The sequence below is a fragment of the Dendropsophus ebraccatus genome, chromosome 7 (assembly GCF_027789765.1).
Source record: "Dendropsophus ebraccatus isolate aDenEbr1 chromosome 7, aDenEbr1.pat, whole genome shotgun sequence".
Classification (NCBI taxonomy): Eukaryota; Metazoa; Chordata; class Amphibia; order Anura; family Hylidae; genus Dendropsophus; species Dendropsophus ebraccatus.
Genome location: NC_091460.1, coordinates 141,991,186 through 142,017,950, shown reverse-complemented (window position 1 = coordinate 142,017,950; position 26,765 = coordinate 141,991,186). Strand labels below are relative to the sequence as shown.

The 26,765-nt window shown below is 44.4% G+C and overlaps 1 protein-coding gene across 3 annotated transcripts in view; it reads left to right on the top strand.

The window, feature by feature from the left end:
* The window catches only part of MAML3 (mastermind like transcriptional coactivator 3), a 243,185-nt gene that overhangs the window by 200,506 nt on the left and 15,914 nt on the right, over positions 1 to 26,765 (top strand). The gene's annotated exons all lie outside the window — the stretch shown is intronic.

The window sequence follows — 26,765 nt, the reverse complement described above, 5'->3', positions numbered from 1 at the left end:
GACCACTGCATAATGGCTCTATATACAGACCAATATTACCGCCATAGACTGACCACCACATAATAACTCTATATACAGACCAATATTACTGCCATACAGTGACCACCACATAACTCTATATACACACTATATACAGACCAATATTACCGCCATAGAGTGACCGCCACATAACTCTATATACACACTATATACAGACCAATATTACCGCCATAGATTGACCACTGCATAATGACTCTGTATCCAGACCAATATTATGTGGCGATCACTCTATGGCTGTACTATTGGTCTGTATATAGTGTATATAGTCATTATGTGGTGGTCACTGTATGGCGGTAATATTGGTCTGTATATAGTGTCATTATGTGGTAGTCAATCTATGGCAGTAATGACTATATATACACTATATACAGAGCAATATTAATGCCAAAGAGTGACCGCCACATAATGACTCTATATACAGACCAATATTACCGCCATACAGTGACCACCACCTAAGGACTGAATACCACCTTATTTTTTTTTCTCACCGTATTGCCTTATATACATAGGAGCTGCAGCCAATCACCTGCAGCAATTACATAGGACTGATGAGGCCGGAGAATGGCTGCAGCTCCTATATACAGTCTATTCACCTCAACACTTGGAGTCAGCAGTGCTAATACACACACACCATTATATATATATATATATATATATATATATACACACCATTATATATATATATATATATATATATATATATATATATACACACACACACACACACACCATTATATATATATATATATATATATATATATATATATATATATATATATATATATAAAATTGAACACGAGGACGGCACTCCAGTAGTGTATAGTGAGGATTTATTCACCCAATCACAAACAGCTATATATATATATATATGTATATATACACACACACAGCTATATATATATATACACACACACACACAGCTATATATATATATATATATATACACACACACACACCATTTTATATATATATATATATATATATATATATATATATATATATATATATACACACACACACACACACACACATCCATGAAAACACATTATACAGATACAAACCATCCAGTCCACACACTATACACATGACATGTAACACACACTGCATTCATGCATTATACACCTACATTCATACACATTACACACTACATGTACAGTATACTTACCCCCTCTAGCATGCTGGGTGTAGTGGTGCATCCCCCTCATGTACCTTGCAGCAGCAGCAGGCTGTCATCCTCACCCGGCAGCCTTCTCCTCCATCGTCCCGACAGCTCCACACCAGAGCAGGAAGTCACGTGCAGTGAGAGGAGCTGGAGGGAGGGGGAGGGGGAGCAGACACGGAGCAGACACCAGCCCAGCGTCCTGCAGCCTCTGCGTGACCCCTGATGGCAGCAGCCGGGGATCACTGCCAGACGCTGGAGGACGCTGTCTGTGCTCTCCTCTCCTACTGGAACTGCGGGAGGGGGCCCCTGGGGGATGGGGGCCCTGGGCATTTGCCCTGCTTGCCCCCCCCTAACGCCGGCCATGGCAATCAGCATGTGGTGTATAATGTATAGTAACTGTATAACCCTGATAACACAGCATCTGGATATGTGATATATAAGTTACTGTACAGTATAGCAAACAGCATGTGGTGTATAATGTATAGTAAGTGTATAACCCTGATAGCACAGCAGCTGGATATGTGATATATAAGTTACTGTACAGTATAGCACCATGTGGTGTATAATGTATAGTAAGTGTATAACCCTGATAGCACAGCAGCATGTTGTAGATACAAGATGGAGATTCAGATACCCATGTGCAGCAGGACAGAGGCAGAAACTTTATATACGGCAGTGTGTATAGCTGAGTGTGAGTGCAGGCACATTATAGCAGGAGTGTGTATAGCTAAGTGTAAGTGCAGGCACATCATAGCAGCAGTGTGTATATCTGAGTGTGAGTGCAGGCGCATTATAGCAGTAGTGTGTATAGCTGAGTGTAAGTGCAGGCACATTATAGCAGCAGTGTGTATAGCTGAGTGTAAGTGCACATTATAGCAAGAAGAGAGAGGATGGGAAACACAAGGGCTGGCAGAGACTGCAGGGAGTATGAAGGAATGTGCAGGGCAGATGTTGGCACATAAATGCAGAGCTCTCTGTCTGGGGAAAGAGGGGTTACAGCTATGGAGAGATTACCTCCACAGTCCTGTCCCCTGATGTAAGCCCCAGCCTGAAGTGGATCTGCTATGATTTGGAAGGTGAGGGAGACTTCCTGGGTCAGAGTACATGGCTGTAGATCATGCTATGCAGACCATATAGGATGGTCTTACAGCTATATGATTGTATATGTTTGATAAGTCTCCCCCAAAGTTGCTATACACTAGCTTTCCTGTTACATTGATGTAAAATTGGTTCTCTCTGGCATCACGAACAAGCATCTGCTAAGAGGATGAGTCAGAAAGACCCACACAGAAGAATCCAAAATCCCTTAAAGAGATTCTGCAATAAATACAATAAGTCTGTCAGTGGATGGTCTCTAGTTATTACCACCAGTATCACCCACTGGACGGTGTAGGTGGATTGGCCGCACATTTTAAAGCGGTACTTCAGCTAAAATCTTTTTCTTTCAAGTCAACTGGTGTCAGAAAGTTATATAGATTTGTAATTTACTTCTATTTAAAAATCTCCAGTTTTCCAGTACTTATCAGCTGCTGTATGTCCTACAGGAAGTGGTGTATTCCTTTCAGTCTGACACAGTGCTCTCTGCTGCCACCTCTGTCCATGTCAGGAACTGTCCAGAGCAGCAGCAAATCCCCATAGAAAAGCTCCTGTCTCAGTCAGGGGAGGCAGTAAAGAGCACTGTGTCAGACTAGAAAGAATACACCACTTCCTGTAGTACATACAGCAGCTGATAAGTATTGGAAAACTGGAGATTTTTAAATAGAAGTAAATTACAAATCTACTTAACTTTCTGACAAGAGTGGATTTGAAAGAAAAAGATTTTCGCCAGAGTACCCCTTTAATACACTCAACCAGCAATTTCCCTTATAAAGTCAGAGAGAAGAGTGCGGCCGGTGTCCCCATATTTCTTTTAATATTAAAATTTTGAAGGGACCATAGAAAAGAATTGGCCAATAAAGTTTTATATTTTTGATTGAGTCCTTTTTTAGTGTTAAATTGATTTTACTATTATATCACACCAGTAAGTAATTCTGTGTGATTGTAATTAGGAGATCCATCAAACATTAAATAGGTACTCCGACCACGTGACTGCAAATGGCACTGCAGTTTATTGAAAGACTATGACACCTATAGTACACAAGGGAAGTGCTGTTTTGAAATTCTTTTAAAAAAAAAAACTTGAATTAAATTTGAATTTAATTTGACCTAAATTAAATTTGAATTAAAATTAGAATTTTAAAATTCTCAAATTAACAGGAACCAAGTTTACGTAAACCTGAGACGTGGCTACAAGTCAGGCCATACTAAATGATATGTGCATGGTTAGTCCGGCCAGAGTGTCCATCGCCTATTGTGAATGGTGGATCTTGTATTATCTATGCATAGGTCATCTCTCAATGTAGTCATGCTTGTGGTGATAAAAAGAGGACGACTAAAAACGTCATCTTTATGTACTCATTCACATTAGATTATTGTCAACCAAACCCGGTTATTTAATTTGGACCGGCCAACCCTCTGATGTATGTGGGGGCCTCCCAACTCTTCCTTTACAGATGATATTGGGGCAGAGAGGGATTTGCAGTTGTATTTCAACATGGCTTTAGTTCTCAGAGAGATAAGCCGTCTCCAGAAGTTTCTGGCAGGGACTTATCCCCCCGATCCTCATTGAAAACATATGCCTGCGTGGTGGAGACAAGTCTGTGTATGAAGGGGTCTGGATAGACAACTGTTGGCCGAACATGGAGGAGAATGGGAGAGCCAGCACTTGGAAGCACATTCCGGCGCTGAATTAAAAATTGACGCATATTAGAAAAACCGTGCTGCACAATAACCATTTTTCCTTATTCACTGGTCAAACAGTTGTTCTCAAACAACGTACTTTTTATAAAAACAACGCCCATTGTTTTAAACAACCGCTGTCCTTTTCATACTACAATAATTTGCATTGAAGTCAATGCAAACAACGGCAATTGTTTCACACAATGTATTGAACAAAGGCCGTTGTTTGCTATGGTCGTCAAAATAATGAGCATGTCAGTTTTTTCCGACCGTTGTATATAGGCTTCAATGCATTTTTTATACGTTGCTTTGAATGTCAAATAATGGCCGTTGTTTATACGTTGTGTGAACATAGCCTTAAAGTGTCATTTGCAGGAAACCTTCTTCTTTCTTTCCCTCTTCCCAGCATGAAGACGACCACAGCACCGTGCGCTAGATTTTTCTTGACTTAAATACCAGGTATAATTAGTTGACTGGTTGTCGTTAACAACAAGGACTGGTAATTGTTAGTGATTTCTTTTCCCCTCTAAATCAGCCGGTCTAGGCCGTGGTATTGGCAGTAATGGAGCCTAGTTATGTGCTATATGCAGAACACCGGACAGCTCAGCGATGGAACTTTATAGGGTGCAGAGTGATCAAACTCCGGCCTGTGAATCTAGGAGGCCCAAAAGGTTCTCGGTGCTATATGTGGAGACCAGTTTGTCAATGATATGCTATGGCTGGCTACACTGTCTACAAGATCAGGGCTGTATTATATGGTCCCATATTCTATGTAAGCGAGGGCTGATCTGCTAGATCAGAACTTGCTTCCTGAGCCTTGCACACGACTCCACTATTGTGAAGCAATGGCTGCACAGACATCGTTAGCGATGTCTGTGCAACCCTTGTTGCATATATAGAAATAAACAAAGCAATACTTTACCTCTCCACACTCCCCGGCTTCCGTCCGTCCTTCCGCCTTCTCCCTGCAGCCGCCACTGAAGCTTCGGAGGTGTCTTTGAAGTGACAAGCTGCTCAGCCAATCACTGGGCAAGACGGGACAAAGCCACAGTCAGTGATTGGTATCAGAAGCTTCAGCGATGGCTGCGGTGAGCCAGAAGAAGCCAGAAAGACATTGGGGATCGTGGAGAGATAAAGTATAACTTTATTATTTTCTCTGTGGTTTCATCAGCCGCCAACCACGCACCTCCGGCTACATGGAGCAGTGCACGGTCAACGGCCAATGATTTTTAAACCTGCTGAAAGACCATGATTAGCGGATGATTGGGTCCTCGAGTGATCATTGTCTTTATTACACGGGGTGATACCTGCCCGAATCAACCTGATTGGGCAAATAATCACCCCGTGTAATAGGGCCCTAACTGTATACAGTCCATACTTTTACAGACTACTTAGGGTCCTATTACACGGCCCGATGGGGGCCCGATAATAACTGTAAACAAGCGCCAATCTGCTAGATTGGTGCTCATTTACTGGGTCTATTACACGGCCTGATAATTGTTTAACAAGGGCTGCATGGACATCGTTATTGATGTCCTTGCAGCCCTTGCTTAAACTGCATACATTACCTATCCATGGTTCAGGGTTCCTCCTGTACTGTGCTTCTCCACGGGTCCGGTGCGCTCCAGCTTCAGAGCGGCCTGTCTCAGCTGACAGTCCGCTCAGCCAATCACTGGCCACGGTGGTCCCAGCCAGTGATTGGCTGAGTGACCTGTCAGCTAAAACAGGCGCCCTGAAGCTGCAGCGGGCGGGACCGGGGAATGTATACACTTTGCAAATCGTCATCCACCGGCCGCGTGCTGCTATTACACGTAGCGATGCGCAGTCGGCGCCCGACAATTATAGGTCCAAAACTAAATCGACGATCAGCCAATGATCGTTGTCATTGGCTGATCGTTGTGTTTATTACATGGAACGATAATCAGCTGGATAGGGACGATTCGGGCCATTATCGTTCCGTGTAATAGGGCCCTTAGTGTCTTCCTTATTTGCCGGTCCTGCAGGATCTGGCTCTGACTATGATCACCATGTCATTTCTAACTCCTGATAACATGTACTAAACCATTATGCTGCGTTTACACGGAACAATTATCGTGCAAATTTGCACGATAAAGATCGAATTCGAACGATAATCGTACGTGTAAACGCTGCGAACGATCAAACGACGAACGAGAAATCGTTCTTTTTGATCTTTGAACATGTTCTTAAACCGTTCGTCATTCGCAAGAAATTCGCAGATCGTTCCGTGTAAACAGTCGTTCACCGATTTTACTTATGTGCAAGATAGGCTTAAGCTATCGCAAAACGATTTTTCCGTACGATATATCGTTCCGTCTAAACGCTGATCGTTATAAAAAAAATTGTTACTTCGAAATCGTTTATCGTACGATCGGGCCAATTATCGTTCCGTGTAAACGCAGCATTAGACTCATTTGTTTCCAGTCCAGTTTATATTTTACATACAAATTTTTGGAGACATATAAATGGCCTGTACATGCCTAGGAGCCAATTACTTTTTCTTCTCTTGTCTTAATGATTGATTAAAGTTTACACCTGATCAATAAAACATTATGATTTCACTAATTACAAGCAGACAGCCGACACATGTAGATATGGATTCAGCTGATGTATGAGTTACGTGGGGTTATTTGATGTACTACAGACATAAGACGCAGAAGACTAAAGACCTATGTATTAGTGGTGTGTGGGTCTTTTGCCTGTCAATGTGTTAAGCCTGAAGCTCTCTGATTTATTGTATATGGAGGACCCCTGCTTCTACCCAGACAGATGACATCAGGAAAGAGAAGGATCGGGCATGTTGAATTTCAGGTGCCTTAAAGGAGAAGTCCGGCGAAAATTTTTGTTAAAGTATTGTATTGCCCCCCAAAAGTTATACAAATCCCCAATATACACTTATTACGGGAAATGCTTATAAAGTGTTTTTTTCCCTGCACTTACTACTGCATCAAGGCTTCACTTCCTGGATAACATGGTGATGTCACTTCCTGGATAGCATGGTGATGTCACTTCCTGGATAACATGGTGATGTCACTTCCTGAATAAAATGGTGATGTCACTTCCTATATAACATGGTGATGTCACTTCCTGGATAACATGGTGATGTCACTTCCTGGATAACCTGGTGACGTCACTTCCTGGACAACATGATGTCACTTCCTGGATAACATGGTGATGTCACTTCCTGGATAACATGGTGATGTCACTTCCTGGATAACATGGTGATGTCACTTCCTATATAACAGGGTGATGTCACTTCCTAGATAACATGGTGATGTCACGATCCGACTCCCACAGCTTTGCGGGCTGTGGCTGCTGGAGAGGATGATGGAAGGGGGGTGCTCGGTGTCCCTCCAGTGTCCTGTGTCCCTCAGTGTCCCCCTGCCATCATCCTCTCCAGCAGCCACAGCCCGCACAGCTCTGGGAGTTGGGTTGTGACATCACCATGTTATCCAGGAAGTGACATCACCATGTTATCCAGGAAGTGACATCAGCATGTTATCCAGGAAGAGACATCACCATGTTATCCAGGAAGTGACATCACCATGTTATCCAGGAAGTGACATCACCATGTTATCCAGGAAGTGACATCACCATGTTATCCAGGAAGTGACATCACCATGTTATCCAGGAAGTGAAGCCTTGATGCAGTAGTAAGTGCAGGGAAAAAAGGACTTTATGTGCATTTTCCATAATAAGTGTATATTGGGAATTTGTATAACTTTTGAGGGGCAATAAAATACTTTAATAAAAAATTTCGGGTCCTCCAGCTGTTGCAAAAGTACAATTCCCATTATGCCTGGACAACCAAAGCTAAAGCTTTGGCTGTTCAGGCATGATGGGAATTGTAGTTTTGCAACAGCCAGAGAGCCAGAGGTTCCCCATCCTTGCTGTAAAGAGTCAAAAGTCTTCAAATGCTGAGTAATGAATTTCCTACATTGTAAACCAATGTTTCTGGTATAGAAGATTGGATGTATGGGAACAGTATTCTTTTTTTACTCTGCATACAGTATATGGGGGTGTATATATATATATGAGTTAGCATATGATGGTTCTTGGGGCAGCTGGCTGACAACTGGCACAGTCCCTGCCGTTTTCCATGAATGCCTGGCAGTCACAGGCTCAGAAATGATGAGCATATATTTAGTTGTGGCTTTACAACACTTGACAGTGATTATGCCCTAACCTCGGGGGTAGAACATCACACTGAATCCCGACTGCTAGAGAAATGAGGTTTGAATTTCAGAGTCAGCCATCTGTCTGATGGGGGAATGTTCAAAGAAAGTAGTGCTTCCATGTGAGCGGCAGAGAACATGTGCCGAGACGCCTCTGCCGCAGCTGTATCCTGCGACGGTGCCCCCCCCACACACACATAGGGGGCCGCCATCACTTGTCACCATACAGGTCATTGCTGCCGGCCGGGGTGAAATAAATCTAATGCATAGACATCTAAATATTTGCTACAAATGTCGTTTTATTGAATCTGACCAGATCTGCTGCCGCAGCGGAGCCTCCCGTTCCTGTGATCACATATTTCTGTCTTGTTATGAAATTAGACTGGTGGAAGCAAGAAAAGTCAAGGAAGTAATAGATAATACTGTAACCAATTCAACAGTAGTACTGCCATAGGATGGGGAAGTATGCATGTATGAGTACTGCCCAGGCATAGGGATGGTTGGCCAGGATGACCACAAAAATTTACAAGACTTCACTATATGCAGTCACCCAACTGTGTGGACGAGACCTTTGTTTTGAAGATATTTGTATAGATCAGTCATGACCAGAGCTGACTGAAAACTGTCATCCTGCTCATCCAATTTAAGGCTATGTTCACATGCTGTAAGAGACCAGCAACGTCATAGAACGGCCGGTCTCTGAAAAGAGATACTGCAGTACTTCAGTGTAAATTCCACCATTCCACCATTCAAGCGGAAATTTAAAGCCCCCATGACTTCTATGGGAGATCTGCCCCAAAGCATTGACCGGATCCGTGGCGAAACATTATAGGGAAACTTTATCAAGCATGGTGTAAAGTGAAACTGGCTCAGTTGCCCCTAGCAACCAATCAGAATCCACCTTTCATTCCTCACAGACTCTTTGGAAAATGAAAAGTGGAATCTGATTGGTTGCTAGGGGCGACTGGGCCAGTTTCACTTTACACCATGTGGGAAAATTATCAAACATGGTGTAAAGAGAAACTGGCTCAATCAGATTCCACTTTTTATTCCTCACAGACTCTGATAGTTTTCCATCAATAAGTGATGTTATACTAATGTAAGACTGGCTGAGATTCACACTGTCCGAATGATGTAATAATCGACCCATCTTCAATGATGTTACTGAGGGAAGGAGGTTATTGGTCAAAATCTTCATGATACACGGCCCCCTCATCCTTCCTTCAAAACAGAGCAGTCCTCTTGTCTCCTTTGCATAAAAGCACCACAAATTATATGATTTGCAGATGCTAAGTTAAAGGGTTTCTCCAGCGTTACAAAAGCATGGCCACTTTCTTCCAGAGACAGCACTGCTCTTGTCTCTAGTTTGGGTGGGGCTTTGTAACTCAGTTCCATTGAAGTCAATGGGGCTTAATTGCAAACTACACCTGACCTAGAGACAAGAGCGGTGCTGTCTCTGTAAGAAAGTGACCATGTTTTTGTACCGCTGGATAACGCTCTAAACAGTGGGTCCAGGTTTAAGAGCTTGAATCAATATGTGATGACATAGCAGCATGTGACATCATTGTCAGTAGGCCTGAGTACAGCTTTTACACCAAGATCCTGAAAGCTAATCGGTCACAAGGTTTGTTCCACTTTAAATGAGGACAGCATAACCCAGTGACAGAAAGGCTGAACAGATTGGTGCATTATTTACATCATTCTGTTCAGCTGTTCTCCTAATATGCAGGAGAATAGGATTTTTACCACACCCCTGCATCATGAGCGGCATACGCCCGGCCAGTAGGTGTCTCTGTGAGCGCTTATTAGGAGCGCTCACAGTGTAAGGGCTGCAGCTGCCGGTGCAAACACCGGGGTCGGGGTGGGGGACAGCGGGACACATGGGGGCCGTTCTGGGACAGCGGAACATGACGCCAAAACCGGGACTGTCCCGCTGGATCCGGGATGGTTGGGATGTATGCCTTTCCTGCTAGAGCGATAATGTTAGCAAAGGTCTCCTGAAATGCATCTGAAGCCTAGGCCCAGCCCGGAGATAGAGGAAAGCACAGACATCCTATAACTACAAGATATTGATCATCTGATGCTCGGAGAAATCCTCTCCTGGCCCCTGCTTCCAAGCAGTGAAATCCTGGGCCATTCTATCTATTATTATATTGCTGATTTGACTAAAACCAGTGTGTAAAAGCACAATGTACCCTCTGTTACCTGCACCCTGCTTCACTTCAGGCCTAGTCTTATGTTCACAGCATCATTCTGCATTAGAAATGAACACCCAACAAGACTTGGGAACATAGGAGGCCTAGCAGCCGGTGCTGACTCACTGCGCCCGTCCTCCCTGTTTGTTTCCAGGTGGTGGTGCAGCTAATGACTCATCTAAATTTGCTGCCTCATATCCAGTCCCCGTTCTCGGCGGCTGAGGATATTCTACCAGAGGGTTTTCTCTTGTCGTACGCCAGTGATCTGTGAAAGTAGATATTTACACCTATACATATGCCACCTATGGTAATGCTGCTGCCGTTCACTCACGCAGAATGAGAATAAACAGCAGCTGCTGGGAGAGACACCCGGGTAAGGCTGCAATCACACATGCAAGAACTGGTGCAGCTTTTCATGCAGTTTTTTGGGGTTTTTTGCCTGCATTTTTTGGCTGAAAACACTTGTAGCTCTACAAAACGGATGTTAAACAGAAAATAAATAATAAGCATGTTGGAAGCAATGTGGACAGTTGAGGAGTCCAGATTGCACCAGTAAGCCCCCATCAGATGCACTTTTTTGATTGGCTTACATCAAGGATCAAGTTTTTTTTCTTGCAAGTGTTTTTATAGCACTTTTTTAGAGATAAATGGCAAGAGAAAACCTAATACTTTTAGCATGCTGCATTTAAAGGGGAACTATCAGCAGGTTAGAGTAATCTAACCGGCCGATATGTCCCTATTGCACAGGAGACGCCGAGGAGGAAGGTATGTCTCTTATAGTATGTCTCTCACCGTTCCGGTACAGTTAGTAGTTTGCTCCACAGTCCGGTAAGACCATTAGGTGCACTGCCCTCCCCCATATTGACGATTCAGCCCCAGGCGACCCGCTTCAATACCGCTAGCGCTATGGGGGCGGGCAGTGTTCCTAACGGTCTTACTGGATTGTGGAGCAAACGACTAAGTGCACCGGAATAGCGCAGAGGATGAAGTCAAGTAACAGAGCTTCCTCCTCAGTGTCTCCTGTGCAATCTCTCCCCCCCCCCCCCCCGCTGCCCTGTCAAATAGCTGCTTTTAATCTGTCCTGGGCAGGATTTCTCCTATTCATCACTCGTCTGAACACTGCACATGTGCAGGATCAATAAAACATGTGCAGTGTTCAGATAGCTGATCAATAGGAGAAATTCTGCACAGGGGTGTTTCTAATGATGAGGAGGGACAGAGAGGCGGCGCAGGCCTAGCACATGGGTACTCTAGGCCACGCCAATTTGACACAGGGCTGCCAGTTTAAAAGTTGTTTTTTAGGACAATACCTGCATCACCTGCTGAACGGACCCCAGGACAGATCTTGGATTTAAAGCAGCTATCCGAAGGTACAAGAGGTTTGGGGGGTCAGATTGTGGGTACAGAGTCACTTTAAAAGGGTTGGTTACTTTAATACGAATAATGGGGACCTTTAGTTTCATAGGAAAGTGATCAGCCTTATAATTTTATTAAAACTTTTTTTAAGAGACAATTGTGTCTGTAGTTACAGAGCGACATGCAGACATTGAGTCAGATAGGATGATCAGCGGTCAGTCTAATCTGAGGACACTGAACCACTGGGCATTCTGATACATTTCTGTGGAGAGTCCCTGAGCAAAGATATCCAGTAATCCAGTAACGTAAGAGATATTCCACCATGCAGAGCGATGGAAGTGGAGTTACAGCCCTCTCTCTCTCTCTCTCTCTCTCTCTCTCTCTCTCTCTGGAATAAATAAGGTAAAACCCCCGACTCTAGAACAGAACATCCCGACCTTTGTGTTGGAAACATCAAACCTCAGCATTGTATCACACTCTATAACCCCAAAAATATACTTGGAAAAAAAAAAATCAGTTGGAGTTTAGTAGCGAGTGCCCGATGCAGATGAAGGCATTTCCCGAGGTTGGTATGAACAAGGCTGGAGAACAAAGCTCTTTTGGAGAAGTCTGGTATAAGTTACTGAACTGGCATGTCTCAATTCATATGTGAACAATAGGCGCTACGCCGCCGCTGCCGCTCCATGTGTGTATATTGAATGCCGCCTTTGTCTCTTAGTCCTATATAGGTCAGATAGAGAAAGTCCATTTGAGCCTCTTTAGCGCACTCACGAATGGCCCCTTCCCTAGAAATCACTCCACTGGAACGGCACAGCAGCCGTAATAGCAAAACCTCACTATTCTTTTTTATCCCCCGGAGAACTGATCTCAAAGAGGAAGAATGACGCACATCAAACCTCTTCACATCCAGGCAAAGGCCATTCAGAACCACACATGTAGAAGGAGCAAGACCAATAATTCTTTCATCTCCGAGCACAGAAATATCCTCTCCCAGGACCTGGCGCACATCATCATAATGTCTATTATGTTTTCTTTTCGAGATGGTCGGTAGCAATAAAGTCGTTTTTTTTGCCGTCCATAATTGATAGCGTGAACCGTAGTCCGACCAGTTCCCTTCTCCCGAGGTACACATATGAACCCCAGGCACCAGGCTTTTTCAATAGACCGGTTATTTCCTTTCAGAAGGTCAGCGCACGACTGTTAACTCAGCAACCCGCCCATGTATTTAGGAATCAGGCATTTACCTATTTTTAAAGGGAAAATTGGGGGCATTACTCTTGATTGCCGTGTCTGTTAGCGCCGCGTATAATTGTATCAGGTTTCCAGCAGAGAAGGTAAATGGAGTTCGGTTAAATCTTTAGAAAAGTTTTATTAGTAATGTAATATTTTGTGAAGGTTTAAAAGGCTGTAAAATATTAGAGGCCTGTGTTCAGCCGTTCTCGCTCGCGGACAGAGTGACAATTGTTTGAGCGTGTTAACTTGGAGCATACTATAACGCTTTTCTGCATTTTGCATATATTTGTACATTGACTAATGTGGATATGATTTCGGTGTAGAAATCACTGCTGTGGGTAGAAACAAACAGCAATTTCTTCCCGGAATATTCCCAATATATTACTGGCTATTCAATTGTCAGCCCAACCACCAATCAGGCTAGTGGACCATATATGCTCCTTGTGTGGAACAACATGACCCCAAACTCCATTTCTTTCCATATACATGATATAAATACTTGGAGATTAGGTTATTTTGACATGAGTGTTGCCCAAATGGTCCGTAACCTGCCGGGCCTTGAGTTCTTGTCACAGTAGTCCTGAGTGGCAGTTGACCCACCCAGACTATCGGTACCGCCACCCACAGAAAGGGGAAAAATGACCCAAGGTATGTGGCGAAGGTGTATAGAACAGCTTTACTGTGCAGTCTCTGCAAAAGTATGATATAGCAGAGGTAGTTGTAGCGGTGCTTGGAAAGTTAGAGTAGAGCAGCATAGAGGAGAGGAGTTTGTCAAGGGAGTCCCACCCAATGTAGTACTTGTGCTCTACCGGAACTTTAGAAGAATACTTGAGAGTGAGACAGATACTTGTACCCGTGTTTAGACTATAGTCTGACCACTTCCTGCCCTACAGTGTCAAGGGGGATACAAGCTCCAGCCTTGGTTACCTGGGTGAAGCTAAGTGTCCGAGACTTCCTGGCTTACTTGCACTGCGAGATAGAATATGTAGACCTTCTTGTAGCTTTGTTCTATCCAGGCTAGTTCCTCTTGTGTTGTAGGATACTGCACAAGTTTACATACCCCAGTTCTTAATACCAGGTATTGCCTCCTCTAACTTCATTGACAGTTTTGAAGTCTTTTGCGGTTGTTGTGGATCACACTCTTTACTTTCTCAGATAGTAAAGATGCCCATTCTTCTTGGCAAAAAGCCTCCAATTCCTGTAAATTCCTGGGCTGTTCTGCATGAACTGTGTGTTTGAGATCTCCCCAGAGTGGCTCAATGATATTGAGGTCAGGAGAATCAGATGGCCACTCCAAAACATTCACTTTGTTCTGCTGTAGCCAGTGACAGGTTGACTTGGCCTTGTGTTTTGGATCATTGTCATGTTAGAATGTTCAAGTACGTTGAATTCATAGCTTTTGGGCTAATGAGTGCAAATTTGCCACCAGTATTTTCTGATAACCGGCTGCATCCGTCTTTTCTTTAACTTTGACCATGTTTCCTGTGCCTTTGCAGCCCCCAAAACAATACTGGCTCCTGCATGTCATTCTGCATTGACCTGGATGCGCGGCTGTCAATAGTGGCAAGTGCAGGTGCTGCCTGCAGTTATTGGTGAACCGCATGCACTAGTAGCTGCAGTGCCGGATCACACAGGGGAAGCCTTGGCTGGTCGCACCATGTAAGAGCTACCACTTGGCTTCTGTTGGGTGATAACAATCTTTAAAAAAGATGAGAATCGTGCAGTGAGTACATTGTAATAATGTTTTAAAAACATTCTATATTTTAATTTTTTAAATTAAAGTTGTTACAGGAAAGGTAAAAAAAAAAACCTTCAACGGTTGTGGAATCGTGATTGACCATATTTTAGTGTATGTTAAAAAACACGGATGTGTTTCGTTCCATTTACTTTATAATGAAAGTCAATAGAAAAAACGGTATCTGTTTTTTTTGCAAAAAAACGGATGAAAAAAAGTAGTGTGAGCCAAGCCTTAAATAACGCCAAACGATTGTTTCTTCCCTGTGGAAGTTGTATATTTTGGAGATAGCTTACATCTGATGTCACCTGAATAACCAGGTGCATATGGCGGCACAATGGTTGTTTCCTCGGATGAAGCAGGTACGTAGACGTCCCACAGTATACCATATGGTCAGGTAGAACACAGTGAATAGACCCTGGCAAGGTGCGGAGTATGATGTCACTTCACACCACGGCCAGGAGCCCACTGTTTTCTGCTGTTGTTTGCTTGTAGCTTGGCTGCAGCGAGGGGCCTCCTTTTGGCAGCGGGGTGATGTTTTGTCTATAAATGGAAGCTATTGGCTTTATTCCCAGTTTGAGCAGCAGCATGACTTGTGTGCACTTTCTACATTAACCCCAGGTCAGCCGATGCATTCTTGATACTTTGCATTGTGGTTGCATAACATGAAGGCAGCATTGTAGCTATCTGACAGTCATCTACTGGCCTTTATTTATATAGCGCCGACATATTCCACAGCGCTGTTCAATACTCGGCATACACGTACAGATGAATACATAGTAAAAGAAACAAACTAACAATTCCTAAAAGAGAAGGGCGGGCCCTGCGCACAAGAGCTTACAGTCTATGCAGAAACAGGGGAAAGTGCTTGTTTTCCAGTGACTATATCTGTGATTTCCACATAGCCTTAGGGCTTTATCCAAGTTCAGCAGCCACCGCTAATCACATGCCGAACGATCGGGTTCGGATGGACTCCAGCTGCTCCAGGGTCGCTCATCTCTACTGACCATGGATTGACCACTCTACTGAACACTTAGTGTCTCTTCAATCTGGTTCATAAAGGTAGATGACAATAAGGCTAGGTTTACGTCGCTTGTTTTTCAAACTGTGATAGCAGCGTACTGCTGCTGCCGCTCCGAGGAATAGGAACGACGGTAGCAGACCACCACTGTCCTCTATGGGCTGCCCGGACGATCTAGCAATCACCCGGGCAGCCCGCAACTCCCCTCAGCCCCTTCCATACTCACTCGCTCGCTGCTGACACGTGGAATAGCAGCGGCAGCGAGTGGGGAACGAGGAGCAAACGAGCGCTCCTCTATGTCGCCCCGTGGAATAGGGGCTTAAGGCTGGGGTCACACATAGTAGATTTGTTTCTGTTTCTTTGGTTTGGACCTAAATGTGAACCCGACCTTGTTATTACTATTATACTGTGCTGTACCTTCAATCTAGAATGGCTCACATAATTTGATCTGATTACTCTTGCCGATATTGTTAAAGGGTACTTTAGCGAATTTATTTATTTCTTTCACATTTCTTTAATAAAGTTATACAGTGGTACCTTGGTTTAAGAGTAACTTGGTTTAAGAGCATTTTGGTTTAAGAGCTCACAGTTTTTCAAAATTGTAACTTTGTTTAAGACCATTGCTTTGGTGTAAGAGCTCCCTCTACTGGGTGGGAGGGGAAGTGCGAGGGCCAGGGTCTGCATAGCGGGGTCTACAGCCCTGTATTCTGACCCAGGAAGTCTTCCTTACCTTCCAAATCATGGCAGATCACTTCAGGCTGGGGCTTACATCAGGGGACAGGACTGTGGAGGTAATCTCTCCATAGCTGTAACCCCTCTCTCCCCGGACAGAGAGCGCTGCATGTATGTGCCCACATCTGTCCTGCTCATTCCTTCCTGCTCCCTGCAGTCTCTGTCAGCCCTTGTGTTTCCCATCCTCTCCATTACTGTACAGTAATTTATAATATCACAGATTCTGCTGTTTCTGAATGTTTGTTTCATCTGTTTTACATGTTTTTTAGAATAATAAATCATTATTTTTGGGGGTGTGGAACCAATTGTCTGCATTTCTATGATTTCTTATGGGAAAATTTGCTTTGGTTTAAGAGTGGATTTGGATTACACCACTGTACTTTATTCCTTTTTACATTAAAGGGAAACTAGGTTTGTGTCGCCTTAAATGACGGCAGCATAAACCAGTGACAGAAATGCTGAACAGATCGGTGTATAAGGTTGCCTTCACACAGAGATTTATCTGACAGATTTTTGAAGCCAAAGCCAGGAATTGATTGGAGAAGTAGAGAAATCTCAGTCTTTCCTTTATGACCCATTCTCTGTTTATAGTCTGTTCCCGGCTTTGGCTTAAAAAATCTTCCAGATAAATCTCTCTGTGTAAAGGCACTCTTACCTACATCATTCTGTTCAGCCATTCTCCTAATATGCAGGAGAATAGGATTCTTTCCACACCCCTCCCCCCGCCCTCCAGCTGCTGATTGACAGTTGCTGCCTATACACAGCATGGATAGATAACTGCCAATCAGCAGCTGGTCAGTGTTGAACTAGTGTTATTGTCGATTATCACCTTTGATCATGCTGACCCATTACCATTATGATTGGTGAGTGTAAATGAGTCCTTACTGGGGTGTGGTGGTGTATTCACACTTAGTGCCCGGGCAGTGTGAGTATAAGACGCTGTTAGTAGAAACGGCAGAAATATGAAGGGGAGCGGGACAGTGACTAATTCCCATTATCTTGTGGCCTGTTACACATGGCTTCCACAGCCCTCGCACAGGGCTCATCCATCACCATTTTTGACAGCCTTTTTTGCTGGAATTTTTTTTTTGTCATTATCCTTCTGAAGAAGAAACACGTCTTGTCTGGCTTCCTTGCAGATCAGTGCCCTGCTGATTATGCCAATTATTAGAGCTGTGAGTCACCAGTCCGCTTCCCTTGTGTTACTGTGACACCGCACAGTCTGCTTTACTTACAATGCAGTTGGTGTGGTGTTCAGGGTGTCCCCAGACAGTTTTTTGTGCCGTTTTTTCTGGTGTTTTTGACTTTAGACGTGACTGGCTTCTTTTTTATTTGGCTTGAAACACACACAGCATTTTTTGTGCCAAAACCACATTTAAATGGAATGGAAAATATAAAGGGAGGACATGTAATTCTCTTTTCTGTTGGATCCACTTGGTTTTGGCACAAATACTGCAGTGTGTTTCCAGCCATAGGCATAGCCATAGACGAACAGAAGAAATTCCATTGAACTCTATGGGAATCCTCACAGTTTGCAGGTAAAAAAAACCCTCACCATGCTGAGTATTTGCTACCGCAGACCAAATGTTTAGCCAGTGACAAACCAGTGTAAGGGTCCTATTAAACAAAGCGATTTTTCTTTTTTGACGATTAGCAATAACAATTCAGAAAGAGAAGAAGTGTAGGGGGCACTCACTGTCCGATGTAACCTTCTTTATTTCATATAACACACAAGCTAAAATGTAGCATGCGAGAGCAGGTGGGAGGATGGCACACGTTGCAAACAGTTACAGCTGTTTCACGCACATGCGTCCCCTTCCTGGTCTGAGGAAGCACACGCGTGTGCGTGAAACAGCTGTAACTGTTTGCAATGTGTTTCTCCGCACGTATTCCTCAATGTGAACTCACCCTAAAGTTGGTTCTCCCCAGTTTAAGCAATAACACTTAATTACCACCTAAGTTATGCTATTTATTCAGTGACATGAGATATTATGGGGGATTTATTAAGCCCGGCGTTTCCCCTGCCAGTCACTGGTGTAAGATGCACCAGATGTATTAGAGTGCAGTATGTATGTCTACATGCCTAATCTGTTGCGTATTTGAACCTTCCCCTAAAGAGGCACAAGCCTCCTAATAAATTTAGTACATCTGTCTGTGCGCCAGACTCTGAAATCTAATCTAGCTACGTAAGTAATGTTATATCTGCCAGGACCAGGGAGGCCACAGCTCCTCTTTCTAAGTCCTGTCCAAGAAATAGTAGGCGACACAAAAGGTTAAAGGGGTAGTTCACAAATTTTTTTCTGTAAATAAACTGGGGCCAGAAAGTGCCAGAGATTTGTAATTTACTTCTATTAAAAAATCTCCAGTCTTCCAGTACTTATCATCTACTGTATGTCCTGCAGTGGTGTATTCTTTCCAGTCTGACACAGTGCTCTCTGCTGCCACCTCTGTCCATGTCAGGAACTGTCCAGAGCAGTAGCAAATCCCCATAGAAAACCTCTTCTGCTCTCCAGATTGGAAAGAATATACTACTTCCTGCAGGACATACAGCAGCCTTTTGTACCCCAGTAATGTGGCTTTCCAGCATGATAAATGTGCATGTGTGGCCTGCAGCAACCTGACAGTGTGGTTACATGATGTGAAGCCACTATGGAGGCAACATTATTGGGGCAGGGGTTTAATTAAATAAAGACCCTTTATGAGAAGGGGATCTTGAGCAGGGAAACCACATTTTAAGTTACACATAACCTAGGGGTCTGTTCACACTACGGAATTGTTGAACATTCACACTACAAAACTTCAAGTATGGCAGCGTCAGAGTGTGTGAGACGTCGTACAGGTGGAACTTCAAGCGGAGTCCCGGAAGTGTTAACGGCCCCTAATAGTATATAAAAGAAGGGTTCTCCATAGTAGACAACAATATATGTGAGTTGTATAGAATCGGGTTATTACTTAGTGGATAACCCCGGAGATGTTCTTGTGTTTTGAGGATTTGGTGCTGTGCGTCTTTATGCGTTTCGGATATTTAATGGCAGCATACCGGGTGTGAGTGTTTCTTTGCGGACGCCGCCGAGAGATAAATTCTCGTGTCTTTTGTCGACATCTTTCTGTGGTTTCAGGTTTAACAGTCGTCTTATGAAGTCAGGTTCTGGGAGGGATTATAGGATAAACATAATTTTGAGAGATATGCTCTATAGGGATTGCAGAGATTGCTAACACGAGCGGAGGGAAGAGTGTGATGACAGCAGAGACATTGCTGGATAGTGAGAACAGCGTGAAGTAAGGGCGGCCATTGCTATACCGTGGAATATGAGAAAGTGTGAGCTCCGAGGAAGAGGAATCCAGTGCTGGATGCAAGACGCTGTCAATGAAATAAGTGGTGAAGCATGAAGTACCTGTCGGTGCATGCGTCACTTCACATTTACTGGGCAAAACCCAGAGAGGAATTACCAATAAAATGTTTACCCGGTTGGGGCTAGCAACGGTTACCAGGAGGGCAAACAGAAAGAGAGCAGGGGTAGTGTCTGAGTGGCGGCATATTCATAGCACTGTATGCAGTTACCACCTCCTTCACCTTCAGCTCTCTGGTTTGTAAGATTTGTAAGTAAAGCTAAGGAACACCTTTGTCCCGTGGCTAAAGTTTCTTTTTTAGTCCCAGTAGGAGTTTAATATGCAACTGCAGTGTATTTTTCCTTCATAATTATGCTCTGATCTTAGGAGTACTAAGATGGCAGGTCTCCAGGCCTTCACTAGGCCTCCAGTTGCCATGACAACTCCTTAAGTGTCATGCTCCACAGATGCCTCATTCTCTACTTACCAAGACATCTAGGGTGATAAACTACTGGGAACAGAGTTATCTCTGACCTCTGCCAAATGTATAATACAGTCAGCTTTATACTCACTGTAAGCAAGGGCGGAACTACCACAATGGCAGCCAAAGCAACTGCTACGGGGCCCACCACATCAGGGGGCCCATCCCAGCAATTCACTGGGCCCCCTGAGCAATATGCTGCTAAAGTGTAAAAAAAAAAATTGCTCCTATGTTTAGATATTCCTGTTACACACTTGTTATGGTTAATTCTGGTGGATTCTCTTCATACACCGCATGGCAATGTTGAATGGAGACAAGAACCGGATATCTGAATGGCGAGAAACAATAAGACAAGTGATAATAGAATATTTTGTATGAGTCTCTTCCTTGATACTTCGTTCACTGTGTCGGTGACAAACGTGGCATATTTGCCATAGCGGGTGTCTAGGAGCGCTGGGCATGCTGCAGATAGCTTAGGCTGAGTTCACACAACATTTTTTTTTTTTTTTTTTACAAAAAAACTTATGTATTCATGTGCATCCATTTTGATCCGTTTTTCCATTGACTTCCATTATATATATAAAAAACAAGGATCAAAATGCATCAGTTTGTTTTAATGTACACAAAAATGAGGTCCACAACGATTTTGTGTAAGTTCAAAAAACTGTTGCATTTTGATCCTTTTTTTTTATAATTGAATTTTTTTTGCAAAAACAAATGAAAAAAAAAAAAGCATAGTGTGAGCAGATTTTTCAGTTTTTTATTTTTTTTATTTTAGGGAGCAATGTTCTTTAAACAAATCCTCTCGTCATCTATTTGACTATGACACCCATCGTGGATGGTGACCAGCGGGAACACGGCGGATTAATAAGTCCACGCTTGTAAAATGCCAAAAGCCAGTGCTAAACCAAAAAGAGCCGAGTGTCTTATGTGACCTGACAATGGGTCAGTCTCGTCGCTGATCATTATCCGGCAGCTTTACCAAAACACTCTAACAGGGTTGAGGCCAATCCACTTAGTAGGGATGTTCTTAAACCCTCCATTATTAACATGATTGAGCTGCTGCTTCTTCGGTGTCAGCCCCTTATTTGCCTTGGCTGTGAAACATGTTGTTCTGCCTTTGTATTGTTAAGTCTGTGTGCTGTCGCGGAAGAGCTGCTGACCCCTCCTTTATCCCCCTCTTTCCGCTTCTGATCTATCTATCCCCCACCTCCCCCTCCCAGCACAATGACACTATCATAGAGCCCTCCGCTATGAGCGCTCTCTTCCTCCCCTCCCCTTCCTTCCTCACCACAGATAGGCAGGGGGCCGCTGTGGCCATTTGACTGGGGATGGGATCATTATTAGCAAGTGCTGTGCCGGATTTAGCATGGAGACGTCATGCAATACACCATATTCCCGTTATCGTACAGGGCTTAGTAGCTGGTTCTTCTGTTCATGGTGGTTACATGTTGTATTATAGTCTGGGTGCTTTGTTTCTTAAAAAAAAAAAAAAAACATAAATAAATCAATAACCCTTAGGCTATGTGCACACAGTGTATAAACAACGCCCACTGTTTGACATGTTCCTGCGGCCGATATTAACATATCGGCCGCAGGAACATCATTTTATTTTATGTGGATTGCGAGCACATTTGTGTGTTCTCACAATCCAATTTACCATTGAACTCCATGCAACGTATGGCCGTCAGAATGGCCATACATTGTGTGGACAGTGTGTGCACAATAGCCGTTGTTCCCCATAGAGCTCAATGCAGTGCGTTATTTTAAAGCGAATGTACCATCTGGTACATTGCTTTAAAGCGACTCTGTACCGACAATCTGCCCCCCCAAAACCACTTGTACCTTCGGATAGCTGCTTTTAATCCAAGATCTGTCCTGGGGTTCGTACAGCAGGTGATGCTGTTGTCTTAAAAAACAACTTCTAAACTTGCAGCCCTGTGTCAAATTGGTGTGGCCTAGAGTTTCTGTGCAATAGGCTTGCACCGCATCTCCGTCCCTCCTCCCCGCCCTCTTCATCATTAGGAATGCTCCTGGGCAGGAATTCCTATTCATCACCTGTGTGACCACTGCACATGAGCTGGATCGTTAAAGCACCTGTGCAGTGTTCAGGCAAGTGAGGAACGGGAGAAATTCTGCCTGGGGCATTCCTAATGGTGAAGAGAGCGGGGAGGAGGGACAGAGAGGCAATGCAAGGTTAGGGCATAGACACTCTAGGCCACGGCAGTTTGACACAGGGCTGCAAGTTTAAAAGTTGTTTTTTAGGACAATAACTGCATAACCTGCTGAACGGACCCCAGGACAGATCTTGGATTAAAAGCAGCTATCTGATGGTAAAAGTGGTTGGAGCTGACCCATCTCCAGTGCTTTAGGCCGGGCCAGTGCCTGGGAATAGACCAGCGTCATGGACCGCACCATTCGCATCCCTGCGCTCGTCTATTCATATAAAAAAACTTAAAGCAATGTACCTAATGGTACCTTTACTTCAACTCAAGAACGGCCGTTGTTCTAGTCCCCAACAACGGCCATTCTTGTCTTTAAAAAATACAATGTGTGAACATGGCCTTATAGATATTTATAATTTGTATTCTATCCCTTATAAAAGTCTAATTGTCCATAAATGCTATATGTAGATAGTGTGCTGCCACACCAGCCCTGTATGAAGCGGTACATACGGAAACACATAGAGGTCTGTGTGCTACAATAGGGGGACTATTACAATTGAGTACAAAAACGAGAGCCGTAATACAGCCGTGCCCTTATGCTTAAAGGTCCAGGAACTTTAAAAATAAATTTAAAAGGGATTGTTGGATGTGATCCAGCCGCTGGATGTTGGATGTGGTGCGGCCACTGGAGATTGTATGTGGTCCAGCCGCTGGATGTTGGATGAGGTCCGGCCGCTGGATGTTGGATGAGGTCCGGCCGCTGGATGTTGGATGAGGTCCGGCCGCTGGATGTTGGATGAGGTCCGGCCGCTGGATGTTGGTTGATGTCCGGCCGCTGGATGTTGGATGAGGTCCGGCCGCTGGATGTTGGATGAGGTCCGGCCGCTGGATGTTGGATGAGGTCCGGCCGCTGGATGTTGGATGAGGTCCGGCCGCTGGATGTTGGATGAGGTCCGGCCGCTGGATGTTGGATGAGGTCCGGCCGCTGGATGTTGGATGAGGTCCGGCCGCTGGATGTTGGATGAGGTCCGGCCGCTGGATGTTGGATGAGGTCCGGCCGCTGGATGTTGGATGAGGTCCGGCCGCTGGATGTTGGATGAGGTCCGGCCGCTGGATGTTGGATGAGGTCCGGCCGCTGGATGTTGGATGAGGTCCGGCCGCTGGATGTTGGTTGTGCTCTGGCTGCTGGCTGCCATTGGGGTACACCACTTATAACCGGGGACCATTCGGAGTAGGAATCATTGACCGCCACTCTCTGGGTACGATTATTAAGCCAGTTTTCAATCCAGTTACAGACTAAACTTTCCAAACCCATAGACCTTAACTCACCCATCAGACGCCCATGAGGGACTGTGTCAAACGCTTTTGCAAAATCCAGGTACACTATATCCACAGCCGCCACCCTATCCAGATACACTATATCCACTATAGATCTGTTCGGCTCCTATTTAAGGTTAAAAAGTCAGGAAAAGAAAGTATTTAGCTTGACAATCAGCTTTCTGTATCTCATTGTCACACCTGCATTTACAGTTTACTACCCCATACATTCATGGCCCAAGATGGCTGAGGCACCATATTTGTTTTATAGATAATCTTGACATATGGGTATATAGATAAATGATCCTCTAAGTCGGGGTAGGGAACCTTGGCTCTCCAGGCATGATGGGAGTTGTAGTTTTACAACAGCTGGAGGGCCAAGGTTCCCTATCGCTGCTGTAAGTAATGATCAGGAGGCAGCGCTCTCCTTGTATTCAGCCTATAGCCAGAGACATATTATTATCCACTATCGTCTAGGGCCGCTCCATCCTGCCGGACGCTGACTCTTATCAGATTACTCCCCCCCACACACACAGAATGTTACTGAAAGATGCCATCAATCTCTATAAACGCTCACAGGGTATTTACCACACTGGAGAATAATGTCATTTGGTCCCCCAGGATAACATTAGTTTGTGGCCATCAGCTTCTGGTGGATTCAGGGATTATAGACAAAAGGTACAGCTCCATATACCTGGGCCGAGTTAACACACTGTAAAGTAATACCAAAATACGGCCGTATTTTCAATGTGTACGGAAAATCGTTATATCGATTATTATCAATATCGATTATTAAACAATAATCTTCCTGTGTAATTGCAGGCAACGATCAAAAAATCGCTTGTGTGTCGTTGATTGTTGATTCAGATCTGACCCTAAAATCATCGTAAATCATTTGCTGTAATTCCACATTTGTCCACTAATTGTTTAGTGTCATGCTGCGTTTACACAGAGCGATTACTGTTTAAATTTTCGCAGTAACGACCGCATTTGAGCGATAATCGGCTTGTGTAAACACAGCGAACGATCAAGCATCGAGCGAGAAATCGTTCATTTTGATCTTTCAACATGTTCTCAAATCGTCGTTGGTCGTTTGCAAAAAATTCGCCGATTCACCCTAGGTGTGAGATGGGCTTGAGCGATCTTAAAACGATCGCCATAACAATTTTTCCAAACGATATATTGTTCCATCTAAACGCTGATCGTTATAAAAAACACATTGTTACTTTGAAATCGTTTATCGTTCGATTGGGCGAATTATCGCTCTGTGTAAACGCAGCATAATTCCACATTGTTCCTACTTTTGCTGGGATCAGATGGAGTAAACGATTGTGGTATCAATCGTAACTAACGACCATCGTTCTGTGTAATATGGTGAACGATTTCAGGTTAACGATAAACAATCTTGTTTGCAATTGTTAATTGTTAAAAATCGCTTTGTCTAATAGGACCCTTAGGGTACATTCACACATAAAAGATCTGACTCAGATATCAACGTAACTAAAGGCCCTATTACATCAAGTGATTATCGGCCGTTACAGCTGATAATCGATTGGTGTAATTGCTAGTGTTAAAAGGCCACACGATGTCGGCTTATCCTTGTTTTTCAACATGTTGAAAAAAATTACAACAATAACGATGGTCTACTGGCCGTCACCCCATGTAACAGGAGTGGCGGCAGCAGACCGCCACCATCTACTAAGGGCTTCCCGTGCCCCCCCTTGCCCACTGTGTAATAGCTGGGAATGAAGCGCTGATCTGACAGGTCGACGCTCGCTTGCTCCTCCAGATCAGTCTGTGTAATAGGGCCTTAAATGTTTGAACCCGACCTCAAATCGGCAGGTCCGCTATGTGTGAATGTACCCTATACATGTGTATATCCGCCGGCTCAGATCCTGCTGCTCTATAACCTCCTGCCCACAGATTGGAAGGCATCTTCAGTGTTCTAGGCTCCTTTTACGGGTCTAGATCCGGGATGGAGAACCTTCGGCCTCCCAGCTGTTGCAAAACTACAATTCCCATCATGCCTGGACAGCCAAAGCGAAGCTTTGGCTGTCCAGGCATGATGGGAATTGTAGTTTTGAAACAGCTGGAGGGCCAAAGGTTCTCCATCCCTGATCTAGATAGAGGGGTATAGAGGAAATGCAGAGGTAGCAGATGTAATTGGTGTCGGACTGGCCCACTGGAGTACGGGAGAATCCTCCAGTGGGCCCCTAGCTTTAGAACCTGCACAAACACTGACTGACATGTTCTTTCTTTCTGGTTCTTCACTGGTGGGCCCCTAGGATCATTTCCTCTGGTGAGCCCCATATACCCCAGTCCGACACTGGTTGTAATCGCCTTATCGTTTCCCAGTCATTGCGCCTCCTCTCCCCGCATGGCTCCCCGGTCCAGTCACACGCGTGATGCCGCAGACACAGAGCCTGATAGACTGGTGTGATATACGAGGACGACATGTCTGTCACACGCTGCAGGCTATGTTTACTGCCCATAAATAATGACTGCGAGTGCAAGACAAAAGGCGAACATATAACGCATGTTAAGTTTTAAACAAGCTTTTATTCCTTCCCTCGGCAGGGGATTCCAGGCCAGTGTGTGTGTCTATGAGTGTGTGTGAGTGTGTGTGTGCGTGCGTGCGCTGTCCATCACACCATCTGTTCAGTATTATGCTCTCAGTTGCCAGGCTACCTGCTCTATGCTGTCACACTTGACTGCTTAGTTGTACGTTAGCAGCATTATCCCAGACGTAGTGTGGGGGCTGGAGGGGTGGGGAGAACTGTAGTCACGATTAAGCCATCTGCAAGTATGGGGGAGGGAATGAGAAAGGTGGTGGTGATTGTGAGGCAGGGTGGGGGGCATGGAGAGAGCAGCTATCACCCAGAGAGGCGAATGACACTCACGATTAGACTGATAACACCATCTGCTGGTGCAGAGGATGAAGCTCAGGCCTAGCAATGGATTAGCGACAATGAGCCGGGTCAAGGCTAATAAAAGAATTATACGTCACGGTTCATATTAGGTGCAAAAC